The sequence below is a fragment of the Etheostoma spectabile genome, unplaced genomic scaffold, assembly GCF_008692095.1.
Source record: "Etheostoma spectabile isolate EspeVRDwgs_2016 unplaced genomic scaffold, UIUC_Espe_1.0 scaffold00019276, whole genome shotgun sequence".
Taxonomy (NCBI): Eukaryota; Metazoa; Chordata; class Actinopteri; order Perciformes; family Percidae; genus Etheostoma; species Etheostoma spectabile.
Genome location: NW_022604791.1, coordinates 34,099 through 55,000, shown reverse-complemented (window position 1 = coordinate 55,000; position 20,902 = coordinate 34,099). Strand labels below are relative to the sequence as shown.

Sequence of the window (20,902 nt, the reverse complement as noted above, 5' to 3'; positions counted from 1 at the left end):
TTTCCAGCCACCGCAGTTACATTTACAGGTTTTGAAGCCATATACAACATTAACATTACATGTTTTACCCAGGTTTCTTCCTTTATTCAGTGATATTTCAATTTCCTTGCGGGAGGCTTCCCAAAAGGATTAATAAAGATAAGTCTAAGTCTATCTCAGAAAAAAGTAAAAAAAATCTGAAAATCTTCAAGGGATGTAGCTCAGTGGTAGAGCTCATGCTTTACATGTATGAGGACCTGGCATCTCCAGCAGGTATTATGGTAGAGTCTTTAAAAAAGCTGCAGAAGATATTACCTCCTGTGGTAATCTGACTGGTAGGGTTATAGAACGTAGTGGTAGACTAAGACCTCCTGTCACACAAACTAAGCGGTATGCTCTCTCTTTCATACCTCAGACTATCAGACAGGACAACAAGCCCTTTAAATGTACATGTTTTCCCATTTGTATTTATGTAGTGTAGTGTAGTATATTTTTTGTATTATGCTCCAGTTTTTATGGGTGTTACAGCAGGTATGAGTACTGTAGTTTCCATTTTTATGGATGAAACTACTAAACTTCACATGCCATTAAGTTCACTCTTCAGCAGGTGGAGACATTTCATTTCAGAAACAGAGTCTTTATTAAACATAAACAGACTCGAAATATACTTGCTGATACAAAGCATATGAATTAGCAGAGGATGGTTTCAATCCATCGACTTCTGGGTTATGGGCCCAGCAAGCTTCCGCTGCGCCACTCTGCTCTGTAATTTCTACCCAGGGGCTGGAAAGTCTGTGATTCACATTTTGATGGAAGGTGGCAACCAAGGTTCCAACAGCTTACAGGTTGCAAAGTTAAACATTTTGTAGACCTTGCAACTATCTTTTGTGTGAGCTTCCTGATTACTAAATGAATAAAATTGAATTGAATTACCTGGACCTCAACTTCCTAGCCTCATAGCTCCTGCTGTCTTCCAACTCTCCGGGATCCTGAGGTAGGTGATCATATCGTCACTGAAAACACATCCAAGTGTGAAAGCGCAGGATTGTTCCCATCGGGTTAGGAGTCAGTGGCTGTCCCAAGTGAAGAGGTTCTTGTATCTCAAAGGCATATTTCAAATAGTGCAACTTGTTCCAACTCAAAAACCACTATACTACTGAAACTTTGGATGACCGCCTCCGTCTGTCACATGGAAGATTGGGGTTTGATTCCCTGATAGGGAGATTTATCTACCAGCTGCTAATTATTTACCAAGGCTACATCAACACTACTACATCTGCCAGAGTAGTTTGGATGCGAGGACTAACCATAGCAAAAGATATGTGTTTTTAAGAAAGTATTAGAGTGGATATACTCCAAGAAAGACAAAGGTTTTACAACAGGATTCAGAATGATCCTGCTATCAAAGATATCAAAGAAGCGGGTGAAGAGCAGATTTACAGCTATACACATAACAGCAGCCACGGCCCCATCCAGAAATCCTAAGACTGCAGCTATGGCACGGTTCTGGATGGGATCATACCTCAGAAGATTGAAGACCTTACCATCTGATCTTAAAGTACCTGGTAGGATGAGCGAGTACAGCATTATCTGTATCTGTATCTGTGCTCGGACAGGATTTAACTCGGAAGTGGGTCGGGTTGTCTTGAAATGGGCGGGCTTTAACCGGAATGTTCTACGGATCAAACAGATTGAATAAATTAGAACATTTAAAAAAATCTCTCACAGGAAGAGACGCAACGAACGAAGAAGAGCCATGTTCTGCTCATTGTTCCTCTTATTTTTTCCCAGTTTTTTCTGTTGCGTGCAGTTGAAGCAGGATGTGAAAAATTGCAAACATGCTGTACTACAATTTTGATTCCTGGTTCCTAATCTGGGATAATTCAACATTAAACTGGATTTTGAATTACAGATTAGGATTGTAACAGCTCCTGCCCTTCAGGGCTCGTCCGGGAATTGAACCCCGGACCTCTCGCACCCAAAGCGCAAATCATACCCCTAGACCAACGAGCCACATTAAAAACTTCTCAATAGAAATTTTCTATCACGTAAATGTGATCAGTCAGTGACTCGAAAGGCAATTACTAAGGTCAAGTAGATTGGCTTGGGGTCTTTTCACGGCTCCACGGCACGATTGAGCTTTCAGATATAATTTGACAACAGAAAACATTTGATAAAAAATATTTTTACCAAACAAAGACTTGATTTTGTCAGTAAAAAGTGATGGTAAAATTGGGGGAATGGGGAATTGTCAAGCCCACCTGCCCCCATCCCCCCAACACAATGCTAATGAAATATGCAACAAGCTTAAAATGCTTCCCCCTGTTTAGTTCTGACTCTGGGGACAGAAAGCAGACCGGTCCCAGATGACCTGAGAGGTCTGGGTGGGTCATAGTGTAGTAGCAGATCAGAAATGTATTTTGGCCCTAAATCATTGAGGGATTTATAAACTAGCAAAAGTACTTTGAAATCAATTCTTTGAGGTACAGGAAGCCAGTGTAAAGACTTCAGAACTGGACTGATGTGATCCAGTCTCTTGGTCTTAGTGAGGACTGGAGGGATGTGATCCAGTCTCTTGGTCTTAGTGAGGACCCGAGCAGCAGCGTTCTGAATCAGCTGCAGCTGTCTGATTGATTTTTTAGGGAGACCTGTAAAGACCCCATTACAGTAGTCAAGTCTACTGAAGATGAAAGCATGGACCAGTTTTTCCAAACCCTGTTGACACATAAGTCCTTTTACCCTTGATATATTCTTAAGGTAATAATAAGCTGATTTTGTTATTGTCTTAATATGGCTGTTAAAATTCAGGTCAGCGTCCATGACTACACCAAGATTTCTGGCTTTGTCTGTTGTTTTTAACATTGTTGTTTGAAGCTGAGCGCAGACTTTTAATCGTTCCTCTTTTGCTCCAAAAGCAACCACTTCAGTTTTTCCTTCATTTAATTTCAGAAAGTTCTGGCACATCCAGACGTTAATTTGTTCAATACACTTAGTCAGGTTTTGTATTGGACTATAGTCCCCTGGCGATAAGGTTATGTAAATTAGTGTGTTGCCCGCATAACTATGGTAACTTACTTTGTTGTTTTCCATAATCTGAGCCAGTGGAAGCATGTTAAGAACCAGTATTAATGCAAAGAAAGGACTGGAGCATTTATTGTAGAGAATAAGTAGGCTGACACTGAAGTATTGAGACAACAGTGACTGAAAATCTAATTCAATCTACATATCGGTCTTCTTAAAGATCTAAATAGATTTTCTCACCTCAGAGTCATCTGGAGCACGTAACTATTAGCTTCTGTCCCTCTGAACCCTGAGTGACAATCACTCTGCAGTGAATGAGATGCAGTTCCCCCCCCCCTCAGTCTAACCAAGACTATACTTTCAGGGATCATTTCTAGAGTTTCTGACTTGAGGAATGTGTTTCTAAAATGTTTGGTCTCGCTGCCCACGATGATGAGTCGTGATATTCCTTTCTGAGCAAGAAGCTGACAGAGAGTAATGATTCACTTCATATGCTCTCTGTCATTGATGATCGTTCATTGTTTTTTTATGGAGCATTGACGAAGGGAATATGATCAGAGTGGTAGTAGTAGATGTGTAGAAAACTAATGTGAATAAACATGATCAAATGTGCAAGGTTATTTAGTAAACTGCAGTTATTTCTAGTTTTGAAATATTTGTATTATTTATGGTGGACAATGTTACTTGAAAGAGGATAGGGTTACCTCAGTGACCTTCACCAGAGAAATTGAGGACAATACCCCATCATCCTCTACCACAGAAAACGTGTCAGCTGGATTTAAGAGTTCCTCAAAGTGCTCCTTCCACCGCCCTATTACCTCCTCAGTTGAGGTCAATAACGTCCCATCCTTACTGTACACAGCTTTGATGATTTCTTCTTTCTCTCTCCTGAGGTGGCGAACGGTTTTTCAGAAGCACTTTGGTGCTGACCGAAAGTCCTTCTCCATGTCTTCTCTGAATGTCTCCCTTGCTTTGCCTCTGTCACGGCAGAAACTGGAGTCCTTTGGGCCCGTCGGTACCTTGCCACTGCCTCCGGAGTCCGCTGGGATAATATATCCCGGAAAGACTCCTTCTTCAGTCGGACGGCTTCCCTAACCACTGGTGTCCACCAGGGTGTTCGTGGGTTACTGCCCCTTGAGGCACCTAAGACCCTTAGACCACGGCTCTCCGCCACAGCTTCAGGAATGGAAACTTTGAACATTGTCCACTCAAGTTCAATGCCCAATCCCTATCCAGGAGTATGGTTCCAGAACCAAGACTGTGCGTAGAGGTAAGCCCCACCAGATCTAACTGGTAGCAATCCACCTCCCGCACAAGTTTCGGCTCCTTCCGCTACAGAGAGGTGACATTTCACGGGTCTGGTCTGTCAAAGCCCCTGACCTTCGCTGCCACCCATGTGACAGCGCACCCAACCCCACTGGTTCCTCCCACAGGTGGTGGGCCCATGGGATGGAGAGAGAGAAGCCACATAGCTTTTTTGGGCTGTGCCCGACCGGGCTCCGTGGCAAATCCGGCCACCAGGTGCTCAATGACGAGCCATCCGTCTGGGCCTGGCACCAGACCGGGGCCCCGGGCTTCCTCCGGTCAGGGTTCCTCGATCTCTTCCTCGTTTTATCATAGGATTTTTGAACCATTCTTTGTCTGGCCCCTCGCCTGAGACCACTTTGCCATGTGAGACCCTACCAGGAGCACAAAGCTCTAGACAACACAGCCCTCAGGTTCATAGGGACACACAAACCTCTCCACCACGATAAGGTGATGGTTCCCGGAGAGGCACACAACACCTCCTTGAGTACTTTTAACCTATATAATTTAAATATCCAATGAGCTAGTGAAAAGGGTTCCATCCATCCATCTTTGTCAACCAGCTCCAGCAAGGGACTGGTCAAACTTCCCTTTTCCGAGCGACTGGGGGATCCTGAGGCGTTCCCAGGCCAGGTTGGAGATAAAATCTCTCCACCTTGTCCTGGCTTGTTAAAAACAAGTGCTGGAGCTGTCATTCCATGTCTCCCCTGTCCCTCAGCCCAAGAAGAGTTTCCGCATTGACAAAGCCTTCACAGCAGCTCGCGTAGGCTTGGCGGATCAATCCTATCCAGTAGCCAGTCTGCAGAAGATGTAGAACTACCTGGCAGGTCTCTTCCTTCAGCAGTTTGAGAACGCCAGCCCACTCCTTCTGATGGGTGCCCATCATCCACATCTCATCACCCCCCTAGAGCCAGTGAATCTCAGTCCACCAGGTGGTTCAGGCATCTGCAAAGGATGCCTGAAGGAGGTAAGGAGGGATTATATCTCCAACCTCTTGGAAAAGGGAAGTTTGTCCAGTTTAGTCCCCTGCTGGAGCTGGTGGATGAAGATGGATGGATGGAACCCTGTTCACTAGCTCATTCTGGCATGACAGGCCAACCTGTCACAGGCGCTGTAGGTTAGTGGTTACAGCGCCTGCCTCGTAAACAGGAGATCCTGGGTCCAAATCCCAGCAGTGCCTGGTTATTACTTACGGTATCTGCACTACAAAGAGTTTGCTTTTGCTGTAGTGATTAACAAGCATTAATTTTGCCTAGTTTTGACCTGTTGATGGCCAATAAATATCAAAAGGGAAGTGGATTGAACACATTTGGTAATGCTTTTAAACCTTGTTTTGTTGGGGCTGATTGAGGCCCAGGTGTACACCAGTACCCTGTGACATCACTGTCGGGTGGGGTTTCAGGTGGATGTGATGCTGACTGAGGTCAGATGTAAATAAGCATGAACTTTACCGGCCAAGGCACTTCGGCTAACTGCATGATTTTAACATCTTCGATGCTGCTGTAATAAAAATTAATACATTTATTATTTGTACATGGCTACATTCACATAAAGTATCCAAAGAGCATAATACTGCACTGTGTTCAGTTGTTTACACAGAGTTCCTCGTGGCCGCTTATCGAGGTTCATCCCGAGAGGTGATGACACTCTAAGAGAGGTAATCTCTCCAACAACAGGGTGCGGCTGGGATTCAAAGCCAGGATCTCCAGTTTACTAGACAGGCACATTAACCAACTAAGCCACAGCACCTCCACAAGTCGCTATCCTGTTAAGTCTTAATTTGTCTTTTACCTTGTATAAGCTAAACATACAGTGTACTGACTGCCAGTATTGGGAGTAACGGGTTAGCTCGCCTAGGCTTGGCGGATCAATCCTATCCAGTAGATAGTTTGCAGAAGAGGTATAAGTACCTGGCAGGTCTCTCCCTTCAGCAGTTTGAGAACGCCAGCCCACTCCTTCTCATTGGTGCTGATCATCCACATCTCACCCCCATAGAGCCAGTGAAGCTCGGTCCACCAGGTGGAACAGTCACCATTCGAACCAGACTGGGGGGGAACGTTTCAGGGCCCAGCACGGATCGTGGAGCAACAGCTACGGATGCAACAGTGCCTTCTGACGTCCACTGTTCCTTCCAACATGGAGCTCTTCCAGATTGTTGAGAATCTCTTGCAGCTGGATGTGCTGCCATACAAAAATGAGAAAGTGGTAACCGGGTCAAGACAAGACCAGGAGGCAGTAAGTTTGCTTGAAGAGAAGACTACGCGTGTGGAGGTGGACAGAATACTCCGCTATGCTGTAAAAGTTTCCCTAACTCACCCGGCAAGGAACCCCAATGTGTTCCGTTCCATTGTTTGCATTTTACCTCGTTATGAGGATAGCAGATAAAAATTAACGTTTCCAGTCACATCTCTATCAACTACGTCAGCAACCAGGTAACATTTTATTTTGGTTGACCTAAAACAACTGGTTACTAGGGCTTAGTTGATGGCTGAGCGTTCCAAGGCACTGCGTTCAGGTCGCAGTCTCCACTGGAGGCTAGGATTCAAATCCCACTTCTTACATGAATTGTTTCCTTCTAGATCTAATTTCAGAGACATGGTATTGGGAAGCTTGAACTCAGCTATTCTGTACATTATAGTGGACATTAATTTGCGCAAAGATACTGAATATGCAAGTACAGCCGCACCTTTTGTGAGCATCTGCATTATCAACCCATGTAAAGTTACCATGTGTACACAGTAGACCTATCTACTGCTGTATTCATTGTTTGTGGCAAGAGCTTTAAAACCTATTCTTGACTTTTCTTATTCCACATCCTGTATGAACGCTTAACTTACTAAATGACTTAAGTTAGTAATTGTTGTGTGTCTTCAATGTTATGGAAGAAGCTGCCTGGCAAACCAATGTTGCCTTTCAGAACAGTGGTTCCATGGTGTAATGGTAAGCACTCTGGACTTTGAATCCAGTGATCCGAGTTCAAGTCTCGGTGGAGCCTGTTTTTAAGCCAGAGTTCTGGTGAAATTAAAAAAATCAACCTCCACACTGTTCACATCTAGGCTAACGGGTAAAATATTCTTGGATGTTTGACTGAAAACAGTATGTTGGTGGTGGCTGGTTGAGCTGTGACCTGTACTTCAAGTTAACTTAACGTTGCTCCAAATTTAGACTTAGTTGAACATATTGAAGATATTTTCACAATGTTGACCCAAATGTCAGTCTATTTCCCATCAAGTAAGCACATGTCTGGACACAGGTGGACATTTTGGACAGAAACATTGGTGGATCTTGATTCCCACCACAGGATTTAGCCTGCATTGCACATTGGGGTACAGAGTCGGTAAGATGCCTTCACATCCCACGCAATGTATTGCCATTGTCAAGCACATTTCCACACTGGTGACTTTCTTTCATGTCCCCATAAACACCCATATATTTTGGGCTGACAATAGGGAAACCTTACTTTGATAACTATGACCTGGATGACTGAGTACCTAATATACAGTGGTGTGAAAAAGTGTTTGCCCCCTTTGTGTAACCCTTGCAAGCGACTTATCTTATCACCCACCCCCCCCCCAAGCTACACCATCACAACAACAGCAAAAAAAACAATATCCCCAATATTGAACCTACACCTCCGGTGGAAACTGTGACCTGAACGCAGCACCTTGGACCGCTCAGCCATCCTGACTGAATATTCCAACGTGTAGTAGGATCTCTCACAGAAATAATAATATGGTAAGTCAACTATGTCATGATACAGTGGTGTGAAAAAGTGTTTGCCCCCTTCCTCATTTCCTGTTCCTTTGCATGTTTGTCACACTTAAGTGTTTCGGAACATCAAACCAATTTAAACAATAGTCAAGGACAACACAAGTAAACACAAAATGCAATTTGTAAATGAAGGTGTTTATTATTAAAGGTGAAAAAAATCCAAACCATCATGGCCCTGTGTGAAAAAGTGATTGCCCCCTAAACCTAATAACTGGTTGGGCCACCCTTAGCAGCAACAACTGCAACCAAGCGTTTGCGATAACGTGCAATGAGGCTTTTACAGCGTCCTTGGAGGAATTTTGGCCCACTCATTTTGCAGAATTGTCCTAATTCAGTTACATTAGAGGGTTTTCGAGCATGAACGGCCTTTTTAAGGTCATACCACAACATCTCATTAGGATTCAGGTCAGGACTTTGGCTAGGCCACTCCAAGTCTTCATTTTGTTTTTCTTCAGCCATTCGGTGGTGGACTTGCTGGTGTGTTTAGGATCATTGTCCTGCTGCAGAACCCAAGTTCGTTTCAGCTTGAGTACACGAACAGATGGTCGGACATTCTCCTTCAGGATCTCTTGGTAGACAGCAGAATTCATAGTTCCTTTTATCACGGCAAGTCTTCCAGGTCCTGAAGCAGCAAAACAACCCCAGACCATCACACTCCCACCACCATATTTTACTGTTGGTATAATGTTCTTTTTATGAAATGCAGTGTTCCTTCTACGCCAGATATACTTGGACACACACCTTCCAAAGAGTTCCACTTTTGTCTCATCGGTCCACAGAATGTTGTCCCAAAAGTCTTGGGATCATCAAGATGTGTTGTGGAGAAATTGAGACGAGCTTTGATGTTCTTTTTGCTCAGCAGTGGTTTTCTCCTTGGAACTCTGCCATGCAGGCCATTTTTGCCCAGTCTTTTCCTGATGGTGGAGGCATGAACGCTGACCTTAACTGAGGCAAGTGAGGCCTGCAGTTCTTTGGACGTTGTTGTGGGGTCTTTTGTGACCTCTTGGATGAGTCGTCGCTGCGCTCTTGGGGTAATTTTGGGCGGCCGGCCACTCCTGGGAAGGTTCACCACTGTTCCATGTCTTCGCCATTTGTGGATAATGGCTCTCACTGTGGTTCGCTGGTTTCCCAAAGCTTTGGAAATGGTTTTATAACCCTTTCCAGACTGATAGATCTCAATTACTTTCTTTCTCAATTGTTCCTGAATTTCTTTGGGTCTCGGCATGATGTGTAGCTTTTAAGGATCTTCTGGTGGACCTTACTGTGTCAAGCAGCTCCTATTTAAGTGATGCCTTGATTGTGAACAGGTTTGGCAATAATCAGGCCTGGGTGTGGCTAGAGAAATTGAACTCAGGTGTGGACAACCACAGTTATAGTATGTTTTAACAAGGGGGGCAATCACTTTTTCACACAGGGCCATGATGGTTTGGATTTTATTTCACCTTTAATAATAAACACCTTCATTTACAAATTGCATTTTGTGTTTACTTGTGTTGTCCTTGACTATTGTTTAAATTGGTTTGATGTTCCGAAACACTTAAGTGTGACAAACATGCAAAGGAACAGGAAATGAAGAAGGGGGCAAACACTTTTTCACACCACTGTATCATGACATAGTTGACTTACCATATTATTATTTCTGTGAGAGATCCTACTACACGTTGGAATATTCAGTCAGGATGGCTGAGCGGTCCAAGGTGCTGCGTTCAGGTCACAGTTTCCACCGGAGGTGTAGGTTCAATATTGGGGATATTGTTTTTTTGCTGTTGTTGTGATGGTGTAGCTTGGGGGGGGGTGGGTGATAAGATAAGTCGCTTGCAAGGGTCACACAAACATCAGCACACATTTGCACACCGACTTTCAACAGTACGGCACCAATGAGAAGGAGTGGGCTGGCGTTCTCAAACTGCTGAAGGGAGAGACCTGCCAGGTACTTCTACCTCTTCTGCTGACTGGCTACTTGATAGGATTGATGCGCTCTTTGTCCTCTGAGTGTGGCGTTATGTGGATTCAGCGAGGAATCCTTCAGATGACATCACAAGAGGAAAGACATTAAGTGATCTCACAGAGCCAAATAGTTGGAGTCAAGACCCTCCATTCCTGCTCCACGCTTCAGACAGCTGGCCCGTGAAACCGACCACCTCAGCTGAGGAAGAGGTATCAGAACTCCGGACGTTGATCTTCTGCGCAGTTGCTTCCACAGCATAGTTCTCCAGTTCCAGATGCGGACAAGTTTAACATTTGGAGGGAACTCATCAATGTTACTGCGTAGGAGCTTTACAGGGTGGAGACCAGCATAGTAGTCCTACGGCCATAGATTACCAGAAAGCAGAGACAATCATCTTCTGATGAGCCCAAATGCTGGCTGGCAATACATGAAATGCGAATAGAGGTAATCTCTGCAACAACAAGGTAATGCTGGGATTTGAACCCAGGATCTCCTGTTTACTAGACAGGCACTTTAACCAACTAAGCCACAGCACCTCTACTGGAGCCATGGAGGGTTTTCACTCATGTCATGTTCTGGGCAGTAACCCGGATGCACGGCTATATTGGAGGCACTCGGTGCAAACAACTGAACAGAGTACAGTGGAGTATTATGCACTTTGGATACTTTATGTGAATGTAGCCATGTCTTAACAACAGAAAAACATCTAAGATGCAAAGGCATATAGGGAAGGATGATATTTCGAGAAATTACAGTTTATTGGCGGTGCAGATCCCTACGAGTTGGCTCCCTCATCTTAGATCCATGACAACCCGGTGATTCTTCCTTCAGATGCATATTCCGATATAGTCAACTAATATCAAATAATTAATTTATTAATTTTCATTCCAGAAGCATCGAAGACGTTAAAATCAGGCAGTCAGCGCCCAAAGTGCCTTGGCCGGTAAAGTTCATGTTTATTTCACCTCTGACCTCAGTCAGCATCACACGCACCTAAAACCCCACCCAACAGTGATGTCACAGGGTCATGGTGTACACCGGGCCCACGTTCAGCCCCAACAAAACAAGGTTTAAAAGCATTAAAAAATGGGTCTAATCCATTTCCCTTTATATATTTATTACCCATCAACAGGCCACAACTGGGCAAAATTAAATAATGCTTGCTAAGCACTATAGCAAAAATAAATAACAAATGTATTCACTCTTTGTAAGGCAGATAACATAATTAGTAACTGATAAGGAGGCACTGCTGGGTTTTGGACCCAGGATCTCCTGTTTACAAGACAGGTGCTTTAACCACTAAGCTACAGCGCCTCCGACAGGTTTGCCTGTCATGTAAGATTACAATGAGCTAGGGAACAGGGTTCCAACCATCCATCTTTGTCAAGCAGCTCCAGCAGGGGACCCCAAACTTCCCTTTTCAGAGCAACTGGGTGATCTCGAGGCGTTCCCAGGCCAGGTTGGAGATATAATCCCTCCACCTAATCCTGGGTCTTACCCAAGACCTACTCCCAGGTGGACGTGCCTGGACCACCTCCCTAGGGAGGCCCCCACGAGGCATCTTGACCTGGTCACCAATTTCTCATTTTTGTATTGCAGCACACCCAGCTGCTAGAGCTTCTCAACGATCTGGAAGAGTGCTGGGCCCTGAAGCGTCCACCCCAGTCTGGTTCAAATGGTGACTGGTCCACCTGGTGGACTGAGCTTCACTGGCTCTAGTTTAATGTTTGTGTTTCTTGTTGTTTAAACAAGTATAATATTAATGAAATGTAATTGGTAATACGTTATATTACTGTGTTAAAGCAAAAAGGAATACATGACTTTATTTGCGTTACTTTTGTAACACGTTACTCCCAATACTGCCAGTCAGTATACTGTATGTTTAGCTTATTCTAGGTAAAAGAGAAATTAAGACTTAACATTATACCTACTAATGGAGGTGCTGTGGCTTAGTTGGTTAAAGTGCCTGTCTAGTAAACAGGAGATCCTGGGTTTAAATCCCAGCAGCACCTTGTTGTTACAGAGATTACCTCAATTTGCCTCCCATCATCATGTCCACCCAATTCCTTATGCTACCCATTAAACAGATCACTTTGCATTCAGTCTCGTAATCACCATAAAAATTAGGTATCACTGAAATTTGAACTTGTGTTGCTGCAGTCAGAGTATACAGTGCTCATCCTGAATGGGCCAGTATAATGCATCAGAATTGCTTGTTGAATGGTCTATTAGCTTTGAAACCCCCCTTTCCCCACAGCTTTCAATTGAAAATTGTGCACTCTTGGGGTCATAGCATGGATCAGGAACCAAAACGGACACACCTGGACTCAATGGGCATTGGCTGGCAATATTTGACACGTTCAGACCATGAAGACAGCTATCAGTTTATTTCCCATCTGGCAGGTATACTTGTAGACTCAGTTGGACATTTTGAAGATAAATGCTCAATGTTGACTCAATCGTCAGTCTATTTCCCATCTGGCAGGGACATTTCTGGATTCAGGTGGACATTGTGGACAGAAACATTGGTGGATCTTGACTCCCACCATGGGATTTAGTCTGTATTGCACGTTGGGGTACAAGATCAATAAGATGCCATTAACATCCCGCGCAATGTATGGCCTTTGTCAAGCAAATTTCCACCCTAGTGACTTTCTTCCATGTCTCCATGAACGCCGATATGTTTGGGCTGACAATTACAAGAGTAGCCAAAAACCCTAGTCGACCCAGTCCAAACCATCGCGGTAAGCCTCACTGGGTGTCCAAACTAAAATGATACGAGGCAAGTTGGTTGGTCCTTACTGATGTTTATATCTTTACTCACAATGCCCTGTTTTTAAAACACCAGAAAATCACAAGTGTTACATGTGAATAATCAATGTGTGAGTAATCAGGAAGCTCACATAAAAGATAGTTGCTAGGTCTACCAAATGTTTAACTTTACAACCCGAGAGCGGCTGGAACCTTGGTTGCCACCTTCCATCAAAATGTGAATCACAGACCTGGGTAGAGAATCCAGAGCAGAGTGGCGCAGCGGAAGCGTGCTGGGCCCATAACCCAGAGGTCGATGGATCGAAACCATCCTCTGCTAATGACTATGATTTGTATCTATTTCCTGTCTGTTGATGTTTAAGAAAGCATCAGTTTCTGAAATGAAATGGTTCCACCTAAATACTGGAGCATAAAACAATAAATATACTGCACTACAAGTACATACATACCGTAAAACATGTACATTTAAAGTGCTTGTTGTGCTGTCTTATAGTCTGAGGTATAAAAGAGAGAGCATACCGCTTAGTTAGTGTCACAGGAGGTCTTAGGCTGAATCCCATTCCTTCCCCTTACCCCTTCCCCTAGCTTTTGCGCGTTCACGCGGCACCTAGTGCCGGTCCAATACGTATTAAGAGCTAGGGGTAGGGCATAGATCAAGGGCTGTATACCCCTTGGGACCTAGTGTGGACGCGACCTCACTAGAAAACACAAAGGCAGTGTGTTGCTGCTGCATCGACCAGAGAGACACATGAATGTAAGTACTTTCGGCTTAAATAATTGATTAAAAAGTTACGACAGTCTTGTTTTGTGGTCTATGCAGTCCTGTACATGTATACTTGCAACCATGTTCCTAACTGAAACTTTTTAAAAATCGCTAGCTTGCAATGCTAACGCTAATCGCTAACGCTAACGTTGAACAGTCCCACATATTTCTGCCTTGAATGGACTGTATAGATCGCATAGATTGTATAGCTAGATATATATTAACGGTCTATGATACATCGCTACGTGCTTAACATATACCGCCCTGTATCACACAGGAGGACACAGGAGGACACAGCAGCTGATCCAGGTTGGGGCTGAAAACGCAGACGTTTCCTAATTCATATGTTCATGCTGTACCCATTCATTATTGCATTGGTAGCCTACTATTATTGTAATAATCTGTAATTAATTCCTGTTCATTGTTCATGCACTTGTTATATTGTTGTTGGTTTTGATATGGGACACTGATGATATGTGAGGGGGGGGGGTTACTGGCCAAAAGGCTCCAGACTGGTCTGGAATATCAGAGCAGCTGTAGTTACAACAGTGTAGTGTGTGTGTAGTTTGTTTGTGGTCTTGTGTGTATTTTTTTAGTTTTACACATATGAGTGCCTTTTATTGTGTGCGACATGTTAGTTATGGTTCTAATAGTTGACAATGGTTCTGTAACATTATTTTATGTAACGTTTTTGCCTGTTATGTTCAATTTATCACCAATAAAGACAGATTTTTGTCAAAATGTTTTTGTGAACATCAATGACATTCAAAACGGTGATAACTGAAACAGATATACAACACACCATGTATATGTATGTATATGTACACATGATGCATGTGTATACACATTTGTATTGCAAACAGACCTAAGTACTACACAGATAAGTACTCTGCACTACCAAAGTGAACCTAAAATAACTATAAAATATATAACACACACTGTTGTCCAAACCCACACAATCAACAGACCTAGACGGCATCTTGGAAGTTTGTGATCAATACTGTATGGTGATGTCACCAAGTGGTGTCCCAATTCATAGGGGTATGTTTTCACCCCTTACCCCTACCCCTTGGTTTCAAGGGCCAAGGGGTAGGGGTAAGGGCCAAGGGGTAGGGGTAAGGGGAAGGAATGGGATTCAGCCTTAGTCTACCACTACGTTCTATAACCCTACCAGTCAGATTACCACAGGAGGTAATATCTTTTGCAGCTCTTTTAAAGACTCTACCATAATACCTGCTTGGAATCAAAGTCATATCAACTGCTTGGAAGGCAGCTATGCTCACCACTATACCACCATTGCTGGACAATATAACATTCACTGCAAATGTTGCAACACATCTGGTCATTGAGACTGAAAATAAATGCTCAGAGATGCAACAGTGGCTTCCAGTACCTATGAGATATTACAAGATTGTCCGTGAAGGTACATCTGCCATTGGTTATGAAGGGATGTGTGACCACCATTAAATTATGGCTTTCGTTTTCGGCCACAGGATTCAAACTTGCGAGGGGAAACCCCAATGAATTTTAAGTCCATCGCCTTAACCACTCGGCCACGACAACCTAAAAAGCAGAGAAATACCGATTTGCACTAATAGTGATAACCTATTTAAGGCAAGGCAAGGAAGCTTTATTTGTATAGCACTTTTCAGCCATAGGGCAATTCAAAGTGCTTTACACAAAAACAGTTAAAAAAGAGTTAAAAAATAAAAATAGATCAAACACAAGAATAAACAGTTAAAAAATAAAATCAGATAAAACACAAGAATAAAAGTTAGAGTGCAGTATACGAAATCAAACATTAAAGAAATTAACAACCATTTAAAGAAAGGCAACATAAAAAAGAAAGGTCTTCAGCCTTCAGCGTTCTGAATCAGCTGCAGCTGTCTGATTGATTTTTTAGGGAGACCTGTAAAGACCCCGTAACAGTAGTCAAGTCTACTGAAGATGAAAGCATGGACAAGTCTTTCCAAATCCTGTTGACACATAAGTCCTTTAACCCTTGATATATTCTTAAGGTGATAGTAGGCTGACTTTGTAATTGTCTTAATGTAGCTGTTAAAGTTCAGGTCTGAGTCCATGACTACACCAAGATTTCTGGCTTTGTCTGTTGTTTTTAACATTGTTGTTTGAAGCTGAGCGCAGACTTTTAATCGTTCCTCTTTTGCTCCAAAAACAACTACCTCAGTTTTTCCTTCATTTAATTTCAGAAAGTTCTGGCACATCCGGACGTTAATTTGTTCAATACACTTAGTCAGTTTTTGTACTGGACTATAGTCCCCTGGCGATCAGGTTATGTAAATTTGTGTGTCGTCCGCATAACTATGGTAATTTATTTTGTTGTTTTCCATAATCTGAGCCAGTGGGAGCATGTTAAGAACCAGTATTAATTCAAAGAAAGGACTGGAGCGTTTACTGTAGAGAATAAGTATGCTGACACTGAAGTATTGAGACAACAGAGACTGAAAATCTAATTCAATCTACATATCGGTCTTCTTAAAGATCTAAATAGATTTTCTCACCTCAGAGTCATCTGGAGCACGTAACGATTAGCTTCTGTCCCTCTGAACCCTGAGTGACAATCACTCTGCAGTGAATGAGATGCAGTTCCCCCCCCTCAGTCTTCACTTCATCTGCTCTCTGTCATTGATGATCGTTCTTTGCTTCTTTATGGAGCATTGAGAAAGGAAGTATGATCTGAGTGGTATTAGTAGATATGTGGAAAGCTAATGGAAAAAGACATAATAAAATGACCTAAACTATTTAATTAACTACAGTCATTGCCAATCTTTAAATATTTGTCTTGTCCGTGGTGGACAATGTTACTTGAAAGAGGTTAGGGTTATCCACAGCTTCAACAATGGAAACTTTGAACGTTGAACAATGTCCCCAGCCTCCACAGGGATGTACAAAAAGCTCCGCCGGAGGTGCAAGTTGAAAGTCTGTTGGACAGGGGCCTCCTCCAGATGTTCCCAATTTACCCGTACCACCCATTTGGGCTTACCAGGTCTGTCCAGAGTCCTCCCCCATCCCCTGACCCAACTCACCACCAGATGGTGATCAGATGACCGCTCCGCCCCTCTCTACACCCAAGTGTCCAAAACATACGGCCTCAGATCAGATGAAAACATTTATAAAATCAATCATTGATCTTCGGCCTAGGGTGCTCTGGTACCACGTACACTTATGAGCACCCTATGTTTGAACATGGTATTTGTTATGGACAATTCATGACTAGCACAGAAGTCCAACAACAGACAACCACTCTGGTTTAGATCAGGGAGGCCATTCCTCCCAATCACGCCTCTCCAAGTATCTCCATCATTGCCCACGTGTGCGTTGAAGTCCCCCAGCAGAACTATGGAGTCCCCTACTGGAGCCCCATACAGGACTCCATTCAAGGTCTCCAAGAAGGCAGAATACTCCGAACTCTTGTTTGGTGCATAAGCACAAACAACAGTCAGAGTTTTCCCCCCCAGCACCCGCAGGCGTAGGGAGGCGACCCTTCCAATCAAACACACCTAAAATCCTATCAATTGTAGTTTGATCTAGGTCAGTGGTTCCCAAAGTGGGGTCTGGGGTTCTAAAGGGGTTCCTGAGGGGGTCTATGGGGTCCCCAGCAAAAGGGAGAATTACTATTTTCACTATAATCCAATCCATTAGTTACACCATGATCAGAATGTATTACTATTTTAATCATGGATTTAATTCACCTATTCTGTCAAATGGGGTCCCCTGGCCGAATGAGTGTCAGTTTGGGTGTCCTTCACTGGATATAAAAAAGTTTTGGAAACCACAGTTCTAGGTTATGGTATCAATGGCCCAAGTTTTATTGGTATCCAATCGGCCTGAAAAAGCGATGTTTAATATTCTAAGACGTGCTTTAACACTTACTGTAATGAACAGTTGAGACTAATCCACACCCACAATGTGAGTTTAAAAAGCCCCCCCTTAAAATGTATGTAAGAGCATTTTGTTGTGAGGATAACTTGCAAAATTAATAAATTAAAACTCTGTTTTGATTTCAATAAGTTATTTTTAAACTTAAACTTAACTTTAAACAAAACTAAATGCATTATATTTGGAAATCATACTACAAATACAGATGTTAAATTAGTAATTGATAAAAAAAACAATCAAAAGAGTCTATGAAATTACATTTCTGGGGGTTGAACTTGAATCCAAACTGTTCTGGAAGCCCCTTATTAAATATCTGTATGAAGATGGCCAGGAGTATACTAACTAATAACTACATATTGATCCAAAATACATTACATACTCTGTACTGCACACTTTTTACAATATTTGTTATATTGTGTGGGAGTTTGGGGAAATACTGTACCTAGAAAAATATTTGCACATTGCAATAAAGAGCAATCAGGATAATAAATCACATACATGAGCATACTAATCATCTGTTTTTAATTCACATTTGTTGATATTTATGGACATTGTTACATTCAAAACTGCACAATTTATGTGTAAAGTTAAAGAAAATAATTGATCATGTAACATGCGCCCAATGTTGAAGGAAAGAGCCGGGGGACATCATCTAAGAGGACATTATGAACTACTGTTAAAAGCACGTGTGTTTCAGTTTGTGGGGTGAGATTATGGGATGGACTGAACAATGACATCAAAAAGAGCCATAATACCATTTAGTTGAAAAAAGGATTATAAAAATCATTACTGGACCAGTACAGAAAAGAAATCGAAACATAGGAATGGAAATGTAATGCAAAGGTATTGTTGTATAAGAATTTGCATATCTTTTTACTTTGCTATGAGATGATTTTGTGACATAGGGGTCATTTCAAATTGCTTCCACCTGCTCCTTCTCAAACTAATCCTTCGAGATAAATAAATTAAATGAAACAAGATAACTGGACAAATACATTTCACGTATTAGAGCCGCATTAGAAGCATATTTTGTATTTTTGCAATATATGGTTTGCTATATGTCCATTTTACGTTTTACATCTTTTCAGCAGGAATCTTCTTAAAAAATCTAACAATCCCTCCTTTGATTTGAGGCAGACTCAGGCCGTAAACTAGAGGGTTATTAATGGGGGGGATCATCAAATACTGTAAAGATAAAACAACTGTGATGATAGGATTCTTTTTATCAACCTCAAATCGAGTCAATGACAGCTCACAGAAGACAGAAAGAGAATAGGTGGTGAATGTGATGATGTGAGGCAGGCAGGTCTGGAACGCCTTTCCTCTGAAATCAGACGAGCTTCTCCTGCAGACAAGAAGGATACGGAGATAGGTGTACAGGACAAAGGAGAGAGGGATGAAGATGATTGTCACCACAAGAAACTGACCTACTATGTTGTTCAGAGTTATGTCCACACAGGAAAGCTGAACCACAGGCCAGTTGGAACAGAAAATTCTGTGCAGTTTATTGCCACACAGCGGTAATCGGACAGTAAGATAGAGCATGAAACCCACACCAAATACAGGGTAGAGCACGGCAAAAATTACAAGCTGTGTTACCATCTTAAATGTCATTTTACTGTGATAGTGTAAAGGCTGGCAAATAGCAACAAGTCTATCATAGGCCATGATGCCGAGGAGAGTCAGCTCACATGATACATAGGTGTAAATAACAGATACAGTGGTGTGAAAAAGTGTTTGCCCCCTTCCTCATTTCCTGTTCCTTTGCATGTTTGTCACACTTAAGTGTTTCGGAACATCAAACCAATTTAAACAATAGTCAAGGACAACACAAGTAAACACAAAATGCAATTTGTAAATGAAGGCGTTTATTATTAAAGGTGAAAAAAAATCCAAACCTTCATGGCCCTGTGTGAAAAAGTGATTGCCCCCTAAACCTAATAACTGGTTGGGCCACCCTTAGCAGCAACAACTGCAACCAAGCGTTTGCGATAACGTGCAATGAGGCTTTTACAGCGTCCTGGAGGAATTTTGGCCCACTCATCTTTGCAGAATTGTCCTAATTCAGTTACATTAGAGGGTTTTTGAGCATGAACGGCCTTTTTAAGGTCATACCACAACATCTCAATAGGATTCAGGTCAGGACTTTGGCTAGGCCACTCCAAAGTCTTCATTTTGTTTTTCTTCAGCCATTCGGTGGTGGACTTGCTGGTGTGTTTAGGATCATTGTCCTGCTGCAGAACCCAAGTTCGTTTCAGCTTGAGTACACGAACAGATGGCCGGACATTCTCCTTCAGGATCTCTTGGTAGACAGCAGACTTCATAGTTCCTTTTATCACGGCAAGTCTTCCAGGTCCTGAAGCAGCAAAGCAGCCCCAGACCATCACACTATCACCACCATATTTTACTGTTGGTATAATGTTCTTTTTATGAAATGCAATGTTCCTTCTACGCCAGATATACTGGGACACACACCTTCCAAAGAGTTCCACTTTTGTCTCGTCGGTCCACAGAATGTTGTCCCAAAAGTCTTGGGGATCATCAAGATGTGTTGTGGAGAAATTGAGACGAGCTTTGATGTTCTTTTTGCTCAGCAGTGGTTTTCTCCTTGGAACTCTGCCATGCAGGCCATTTTTGCCCAGTCTTTTCCTGATGGTGGAGGCATGAACGCTGACCTTAACTGAGGCAAGTGAGGCCTGCAGTTCTTTGGACGTTGTTGTGGGGTCTTTTGTGACCTCTTGGATGAGTCGTCGCTGCGCTCTTGGGGTAATTTTGGGCGGCCGGCCACTCCTGGGAAGGTTCACCACTGTTCCATGTCTTTGCCATTTGTGGATAATGGCTCTCACTGTGGTTCGCTGGATTCCCAAAGCTTTGGAAATGGCTTTATAACCCTTTCCAGACTGATAGATCTCAATTACTTTCTTTCTCAATTGTTCCTGAATTTCTTTGGGTCTCGGCATGATGTGTAGCTTTTAAGGATCTTCTGGTGGACCTTACTGTGTCAAGCAGCTCCTATTTAAGTGATGCCTTGATTGTGAACAGGTGTGGCAATAATCAGGCCTGGGTGTGGATAGAGAAATTGAACTCAGGTGTGGACAACCACAGTTATAGTATGTTTTAACAAGGGGGGCAATCACTTTTTCACACAGGGCCATGAGGGTTTGGATTTTTTTTCACCTTTAATAATAAACACCTTCATTTACAAATTGCATTTAGTGTTTACTTGTGTTGTCCTTAACTATTGTTTAAATTGGTTTGATGTTCCAAAACACTTAAGTGTGACAAACATGCAAAGGAACAGGAAATGAAGAAGGGGGCAAACACTTTTTCACACCACTGTATCTGAGGTTTATTCATAAAGTGTGTAAATGTAAATGTGCTGTATTTATATAGCGCTTTTCTAGTCTTAGCGACTACTCAAAGCGCTTTTACATCTACAGGAA

General features: G+C 42.7%; 8 non-coding genes across 8 annotated transcripts; 5 read left to right on the top strand and 3 right to left on the bottom strand.

The window, feature by feature from the left end:
• Positions 1–1,920: 1,920 nt before the first annotated feature.
• On the bottom strand, positions 1,921–1,992 carry trnap-ugg (transfer RNA proline (anticodon UGG)). Its single transcript has one exon. It is a non-coding gene; the product is annotated as a tRNA-Pro (tRNA).
• A 1,356-nt stretch (positions 1,993–3,348) lies between these two features.
• On the top strand, positions 3,349–3,564 carry LOC116684219 (small nucleolar RNA U3). Its single transcript, XR_004330774.1, has one exon. It is a non-coding gene; the product is annotated as a small nucleolar RNA U3 (small nucleolar RNA).
• Positions 3,565–5,412: 1,848 nt separating this feature from the next.
• trnat-cgu (transfer RNA threonine (anticodon CGU)) lies at positions 5,413–5,485 on the top strand. The gene has a single exon. It is a non-coding gene; the product is annotated as a tRNA-Thr (tRNA).
• A 1,743-nt stretch (positions 5,486–7,228) lies between these two features.
• Positions 7,229–7,300, top strand: trnaq-uug (transfer RNA glutamine (anticodon UUG)). Its single transcript has one exon. It is a non-coding gene; the product is annotated as a tRNA-Gln (tRNA).
• Positions 7,301–10,486: 3,186 nt separating this feature from the next.
• On the bottom strand, positions 10,487–10,560 carry trnat-agu (transfer RNA threonine (anticodon AGU)). The gene has a single exon. It is a non-coding gene; the product is annotated as a tRNA-Thr (tRNA).
• Positions 10,561–11,265: 705 nt separating this feature from the next.
• On the bottom strand, positions 11,266–11,338 carry trnat-ugu (transfer RNA threonine (anticodon UGU)). The gene has a single exon. It is a non-coding gene; the product is annotated as a tRNA-Thr (tRNA).
• Positions 11,339–11,962: 624 nt separating this feature from the next.
• On the top strand, positions 11,963–12,036 carry trnat-agu (transfer RNA threonine (anticodon AGU)). Its single transcript has one exon. It is a non-coding gene; the product is annotated as a tRNA-Thr (tRNA).
• A 1,007-nt stretch (positions 12,037–13,043) lies between these two features.
• On the top strand, positions 13,044–13,115 carry trnam-cau (transfer RNA methionine (anticodon CAU)). Its single transcript has one exon. It is a non-coding gene; the product is annotated as a tRNA-Met (tRNA).
• Positions 13,116–20,902: the final 7,787 nt, after the last annotated feature.